We start from the raw sequence: 7,033 nt of genomic DNA on the forward strand, positions 1-7,033 counted from the left end.
TATGGCTAGTGGTTCTGGTGCATGTTAAACTGTACACGTTCTGCTTATATTCTAAACGTTCTGGTGCATGAAGTGATATGAACGTTCTGGTGCATCTTAAACTCTACAAGTTACTGTTACTGTTATAATAAAATTATTCTGTTGACCTCTTGTACAGGTTACTATTACTGTTATAATAAAATTATTCTGTATAATTTACTGTTACTGTTATAATAAAATTAAACTGCGTTCAGAATAATTTTATTCTGGTGCATTAAGTTACTGTAACAAGTATTTTTGTTACTGTTGTTTACTGTATGGGCTAACCAAACAAGAAGTGTCATTGCTGTTTACTGTATGGGCTAACCGAACAAGTTAAAAAGAAGACAGGAAATTAATGGACAGGGAATTAAACCACACAGGGAAAAAGTGACGGCAGGGGATCCACTCAATCCACGTCTGGATTAATTCCACTTGTTGATTATAACCACGACTACCGAACATAGCCTTACTAATAAATCTTCATAGCTACAGTGAATAAGATAAAAACTCCACTAAAACTAGAAAATTGAGTGGGAGCTGTGCCCAACGTGGGTCCGCCTCTGCCTTCACCAATCGTCGCCCCCAGGATCTCCATTGCTCTGCTCTACGCCTCTACCCGATGGTCCGTCCGTCCTCATGTCCAGAGAGGAACAGGTGCTCCAACGGCCTCTACCACCAATGATGCGACGGTGATGAATAAAATTAGCCTGAAATTAGATTGAATAGAGAATAACATACCTAACATACTTGCAGGTTTTGGATCGATGCTCCACCGACGAGGTGATGCCAGGCTGCTCCCCTGCTCTGGATCAGATCGATTGGCCGCAACTTCTGGAACACAGGTGCGGCGGCGAAATAGCTAGGCACCAAAAGTATGTGCGATAGGAAAATGAAACTAATTCCGATTATAGGGTTCATTGGAGGATAATATGTTTTAGTGCCCCGAACTCTTCAAAGAAGTAGTATCTGGCTCTATTAAGGCTTGTTCGGTTACACCAATCTAGAAGGAGATTGGAGGGGTTTAAATCTCCTCCTAGCATACCCTTATAGGACACATTCTTGGAGATACTCTGAGTGATCAGCCTAATTTGGAAACTCCCACATGCTTCCAATTTCCAAAGTACTCCCTTTGTCCCAGCATAAATACTATTCTTACTCTCCAAGAAAATGTTTTAACTTTATTTATGATGTATACTAAATACATTACATTGGTTATAAAATATATATTTAAAATAAACATATTTAGAGATAAAAGTGTTGTTAATATTTTTAAAATTTAGTTAAATTTAAAAAAGATTTGATTTGCAGAACTCTTAAATGACATTTGTTTTCTTGACACGGCGAGTAGGCCTGAGGAGGACCTTTTTCTATGCAGAAAACAAACTCGTGGCGATGGCGCGATGCAGGCCCAGAAGAAGGCAGCGAGCCCGCGACACGATCACACGAAGCCTCGGAGGCACGTCTACAGGAAGCGCAGGACGTCCACGGACCAAAAGGCCGTAACTGCTCGCCGCCTTTCTCTGCCCCGTAAAAGGCCGTAACTGCTCGCCGCCTTTCTCCCCTGGTGAGTCGTGACTGAACCGCAACTTCCCCCCGCGCCGACCTGCTCCGGCGAGTTAGGCATGACCGTCCTCCCCCGCGGCACCTTCGCCGCAGCCATGACTGCTGGCCCCTCCTCGGCGCTGCTCGCCACCACCTTCCGCGCTCCCATGGCCGCCTTCTGCCTCGCGCTGCGCCGCAGCGCCGCTTGTATGTGGCCCGCGCGTCGGCCCAGCCGCTCGAGGTCTGCGCTAAGGAGTCCATCACCGTCCTTGGCTTCCTCGGAGACTGTAAGCTCTCTCTCTCTCGCGCGCTGGCTAAATGTAGTCCATAGAATGCAAGGTGAACTGACAACAATGCTGGTTGCGTCGCCAGCTATTTGGATGAGGGGAGAGTTTTCTCGATTTAATTTGCTGCATTAAGAGTGCAACTTCAAATGCTAGATTTATTTCACATTTAGAGTGTATTGGTATTTGATTTTCGTGTTGGTATCATGATCCGTATGTGGTTTATGAAGACACGTGAAAAAAAAACATAATAACCTGAAATTGCATGAGATGAGATGTGCAGCATTAGACATGTCTGCCACCTGGATGTAGTTATTTTAGCACATAGTTTAGTCCTGCAATCTGCACCAAGCCACTTCTGTGGTAAACAGTGTTTGACTTTAGTGCACTTGTTTTATCCATCATCTTGGTGACAATACAAACCGTGTCTATTCTCTGGATCATGTAGCCAACAACAATGCTTGGCGAAGGTTGGGTGATTGGTATTTTCAGTATTTTTTTGGTGAAGTCTATTATTATGTACTCCCTCCGTTCTTTTTTATTTGTTGTGTTTTAGTTCAAAACTAAACTAGCGGGCCACAAATATTCGAGAACGGAGGTAGTAGTACAATATATTAAGAGATGTACATGTCGAGGTTATCTTTGGAGTGAAATCTCTTGCTTGATTAAAATTTTGTCGCCTGCCCTACACCTCTTTTAAGTTTTATTGGGGACTATATAATTTGTTAATGCCTTAATGACAAAAAATGATTCTGGGCTCAAGATACGATGCTTTCCTGGTTTCTATATGCTTAAGAGCAAGTATAATAAGTTGATATAGGTGGGCTGTGAGCGATGTCACATCGGATTTGTGGTGACATGAAAGAAAGATAAATAGAGATAAGAGAAGTAGGTTGTCCACTAATAGCCAGCTAAAAGTGGGTTGTTCATGGACTTCAAGGCACTTTGTGAGAGACAGAGATAGACCAAATATTAAATGTACAACTTGTATCTTCACCACATTGTATGAGACCAAATATTAAATTGATGAGATGGTAGCTGTGGCAGAACCTCCCAAGTAATCGGGCCCACATGCACCTGTCCTCGTCTCAAAGACCTCAGACGGCTATGCATGTGCATCAGATAACTTAACAGGATTTGTCCGAGTGTTTTAGGGACCCCGGATAAACCACTTATAACTAGGATCACAAGATTAAGTAAACACAATTCACACACCAACACATGCAGCGGAATTTCTTTATTACAATAAGGTTACAATTTAGTACAAGATTACATTATACATATCGGGGTGATTACAAAAAAATGATTCAAAGGATTACCCTTTGAAATGTTATAAAATATTTGTAAGTTTGAAATACATGCTAACTTAAGTTACCATCCTCAATAAGAAGTATAGAAGAGCTACTTAGACCTATAAGAAGGCCGTGCCCACCGGCGGCCGGCGCTTAGCACCATCCATAGCAGCACACGATCAATACCTGCAACGGTGGGTTCAAAGAACCCTGAGTACGAAGGTACTTTTGCAAGTCTTACCCGACAAAAGAAAAAACTCTTAAGGATATGTTGGCTTAAAGGGATTCAAGGTAAAGCTCATCAAGTTTCAAAGACTCTTTTTGCAGAAAAGCTTACTAGAAGTGGATCCTTAAGGCAAACTTTTACTTAGCAAGTTGAGTTCTTTCCTGATTCTAGATTTGCCTAATCTAGAGCATTCACTTGTCCTATACTAGCTTCCTTTTACCAAATTCTTGTTCCACTTATTAACTACGATGCAGGTCCCGAGAAGTAACGGCGATCCGAATCGATTAATACCCAGCTGGGGATCTCCAACCACACGACATATGTAGCACTTAACCCTTGCATATGTCAACTCGCACTCGGGTTTCTCAATACCAGAATGGGTTCACGCCACCTGAGAGCACATATACTCCACCGTCCAGCCTCTTGCCGCGGAGGGTAAACGCTACTCTCGCCATCTCTCCACTCACATTGCGTGTGAAAGGATCACGATGCCCAAGAGGGGGGGGGGTGAATTGGGCTTTTCTAAAAATCAACACAAATTAAAACCTAAGCAAGAGCTAAGCAAGATCCCAACTTCACCCCAACAACTAGCACTAAGAATATAATACTAGAAATGCAACAAAGCTAAGACAATACTTCAAATACTTGCTAAACAAATACACAATGTAAAGTGCTTGAATTAAGTGCGGAATGTAAAGCAAAGTTTAGAAGACTCCTCCAATTTTTCCCGAGGTATCGAAGAGTCGGCACTCTCCACTAGTCCTCGTTGGAGCACCCGCGCAAGGGTATTGCTCCCCCTTGGTCCTCGCAAGAACCAAGTGCTCACTACGAGATGATCCTTTGCCACTCCGGCGCGGTGGATCCCTCGAGACCGCTTACAAACTTGAGTCGGGTCACCAACAAGATCTTCACGGTGATCACCGAGCTCCCAACGCCACCAAGCCGTCTAGGTGATGCCGATCACCAAGAGTAACAAGCCGTAGACTTTCGCTTGACCAAGAGAAGCCTAATGCAAGTGGTGTGTGCTCTAGGTGGCTCTCACTAGCGCTAATGAGGAACAAACGCGGATTATGATTCTCTAATCTCCTCACAAGGCTTTTGGTGCTTGCAATGCTCTAGCAATGTGCTGCAATAAATGTGGGGTGCAAGACATTGAATATGGTGGGTGGAGGGGGTATAAATAGCCCTCACCCACCAACTAGCCGTTACAGGCATTTCACTGCGCAATGGCGCACCGGACAGTCCGGTGCGCCACCGGTGCGCCACCGGTGCGCCACCGGTGTGCCAACGGTCGTTTCCAACGGCTAGTTCTGACAGCTAGCCGTTGGACTCATGGCGCACCGGACAGTGAACAGTTCACTGTCCGGTGCACACCGGACAGTCCGGTGTGCCACTAAAATTCAACTCTGAAAGCTGCGCTCTCGGGTTTCTGCGAAGGGAAATCCTCTGCCGCGGACCAGCCTGGCCCCACCTGGCAGAGGGTGCACCGGACAGTCCGGTGCCCCAAAGCCAGAAACACTAACTCTTGTTTTTCAGCTGATTTTCGAATCGGTTTTCGTTCTAACTTGTGTGTGAGCTCTAGAGTGACACCTAGCACTGTGTATGTGTGTGATTGTGCACCAACACTACACTAGAACTCTCTTGGTCAAACTACTCATCGACAACCCCTTTTTATAGTACGGCTAAAAGAGAATAAAAGACCTAACTAAATCGCGAGTGTCCACATCTCCTTGACACTCGGACTCCGTAGATCTTCACCTTTTGTTTCGTCGTTTTAGTCGTCGCTTCGAGTTCTTATCTCCGGGATTGTTTTCACCGTTGTAGTACTTCTACCTGTCATGCGACCTAACTTACCATTTGTCTCTGCAAAACACACGTTAGTCACATATAATATTACGTTGTCATTAATCACTAAAACCAACCAGGGGCCTAGATGCTTTCAATCTCCCCCTTTTTGGTGATTGATGACAACCCTACAAGTTTTGTGAGAGTAGTTTGTTTTGAAGTTTCTGTCAATAGAAAGAATGGTTAGTTATACTCAGTAATCTTTGACAGAAAGAACGTGTACCATAATAATAAGAGTGAGCGCATACACATCATCAGATTCTTGTTCATATAAAAGTGAAGTTAAGTCAATGAAACAAGAACTGGAGGACTGGTGATAAAATATAAGGTGAAAACATAATACACACAGTCAATCATAAGCAGCGAGAGTATATGACGAGTTTGTGAGCCAAAAACATCAAGCTAGTACAGAGAGTAGCAAGCACATATATTACATCAAAAGGACTCTCTACTAACTCTCTAACTCCCCCTAGCTCTCACAACTCATATCTCTCCCCCTTTGGCGTCAAACACCAAAAGGGACCTGAACCTAAACACCTGAAGCAGGAGGAGGCGGCGGGGGCGCATCCGGTCGCGGTCGAGGCAGCATAGCGAATGCCGGCGGCGGGTCAGAGTCAGTCTTGGATCCAGGATCTGCGGTAGAAGCTGGAGCTGGTACTGACTCGGACTGAGGCCGCACTGCAGGAGCTACCGGAACAAGAGCGGTCATAGATACTGCCACAACAGTAGTGGTAACAGCAGATGCTGGTGGCACTGGCGGCTGCGGGCAGACAGAGCTGAGAACCGGAGAGGGGAACGCCAAAGTGACCGGCCGGAGCGGAGAGGTACCAACAGGGGGTCCTGACAAAATCGATGGCACCACTGGAGCGTGAAGCGGAGGAGGTGGAGCAGACTGAACTGGAGGTACTGAGATACCAGAATGCTGAAGCATAAGAGCCATGAATGCCCTAGTCTCAGCCCGATCCTGAAGTAGCTGCTGCTGAAGGGCATCCTGCCTGTCCTGCATGTTCTGAAACATCGAGAGCATCCTCTCGGATAACCGGGCCTGCTCGGCCGCCAGGTTGGCCAGAATCGTAGCAAGAGCAGAGTCCATAGCCTGAGGAGGAGCAGGGGCAACACTAGAACTCCCAGCCTCATGATCATGTGAGCGTGGAGGCATAGGAGGCGGAGGCGGAGGAGGAACCCCAAAATCATCATCATCATCATCATCATCATCATCAGCTGCTGTACCCTGAGTGTCAAACTGTCGAAGAGCTGCATCCTCGGCCTGAGAGTCAAACACAGAAGCAGAAGCTGGCACAGGAATCTCAGGCGCAGGACGGTAGGATCCAAAAACGAGGCGTGAGGCCTCAAGGGTGCTCTGAAATCGAGGGGGCTGAATCAGCTGCGCAAATATGTGGCACAAGTAGTGAGCATAAGGCAACTGCCGACGAGCACGAATCCCATCTAGAACGGTGTCCTCGATCTCACAAATCAGGAAGTCCACAACGTCAAACTCAGAGTGGGAGACCAGGGCACCAAGGAGCCAAAGCTGAATGTGAGTGGTAGCCTCCCTGTATCCCATCCTCGGCAGAAGAGTCCGTCTGATGAGCTCATATAGGTACTTTGCTGCTGTAGTAAAGTCTGCCGGTGAACGTCGCGACCCATCTGTGAAGGGCGGGCGGAACAGAGCCGCGACGTGAGCTGTACCCGGAGCCACACCGCCGTGAGGGCGACGAGGAGGGTCAGAAGTGCCGTAGCAGAGACTGTGAAGGCGAGTCGTCGACTCAGGGAATCCAAATAGCTGTCGGATCTGACTGGCAGTAATTGTGACATCCTCACGC

At 46.4% G+C, this 7,033-nt stretch overlaps 1 long non-coding RNA gene across 1 annotated transcript; it reads right to left on the reverse strand.

The window, feature by feature from the left end:
* Positions 1 to 388: 388 nt before the first annotated feature.
* On the reverse strand, positions 389 to 1,034 carry LOC111590147 (uncharacterized). The gene is made up of 2 exons (XR_002749262.1): positions 760 to 1,034; positions 389 to 690 (listed from the first exon to the last, which is right to left on the reverse strand). It is a non-coding gene; the product is annotated as an uncharacterized lncRNA (long non-coding RNA).
* Positions 1,035 to 7,033: the final 5,999 nt, after the last annotated feature.

The sequence above is a fragment of the Zea mays genome, chromosome 9 (genome assembly GCF_902167145.1).
Source record: "Zea mays cultivar B73 chromosome 9, Zm-B73-REFERENCE-NAM-5.0, whole genome shotgun sequence".
Lineage (NCBI taxonomy): Eukaryota > Viridiplantae > Streptophyta > Magnoliopsida > Poales > Poaceae > Zea > Zea mays.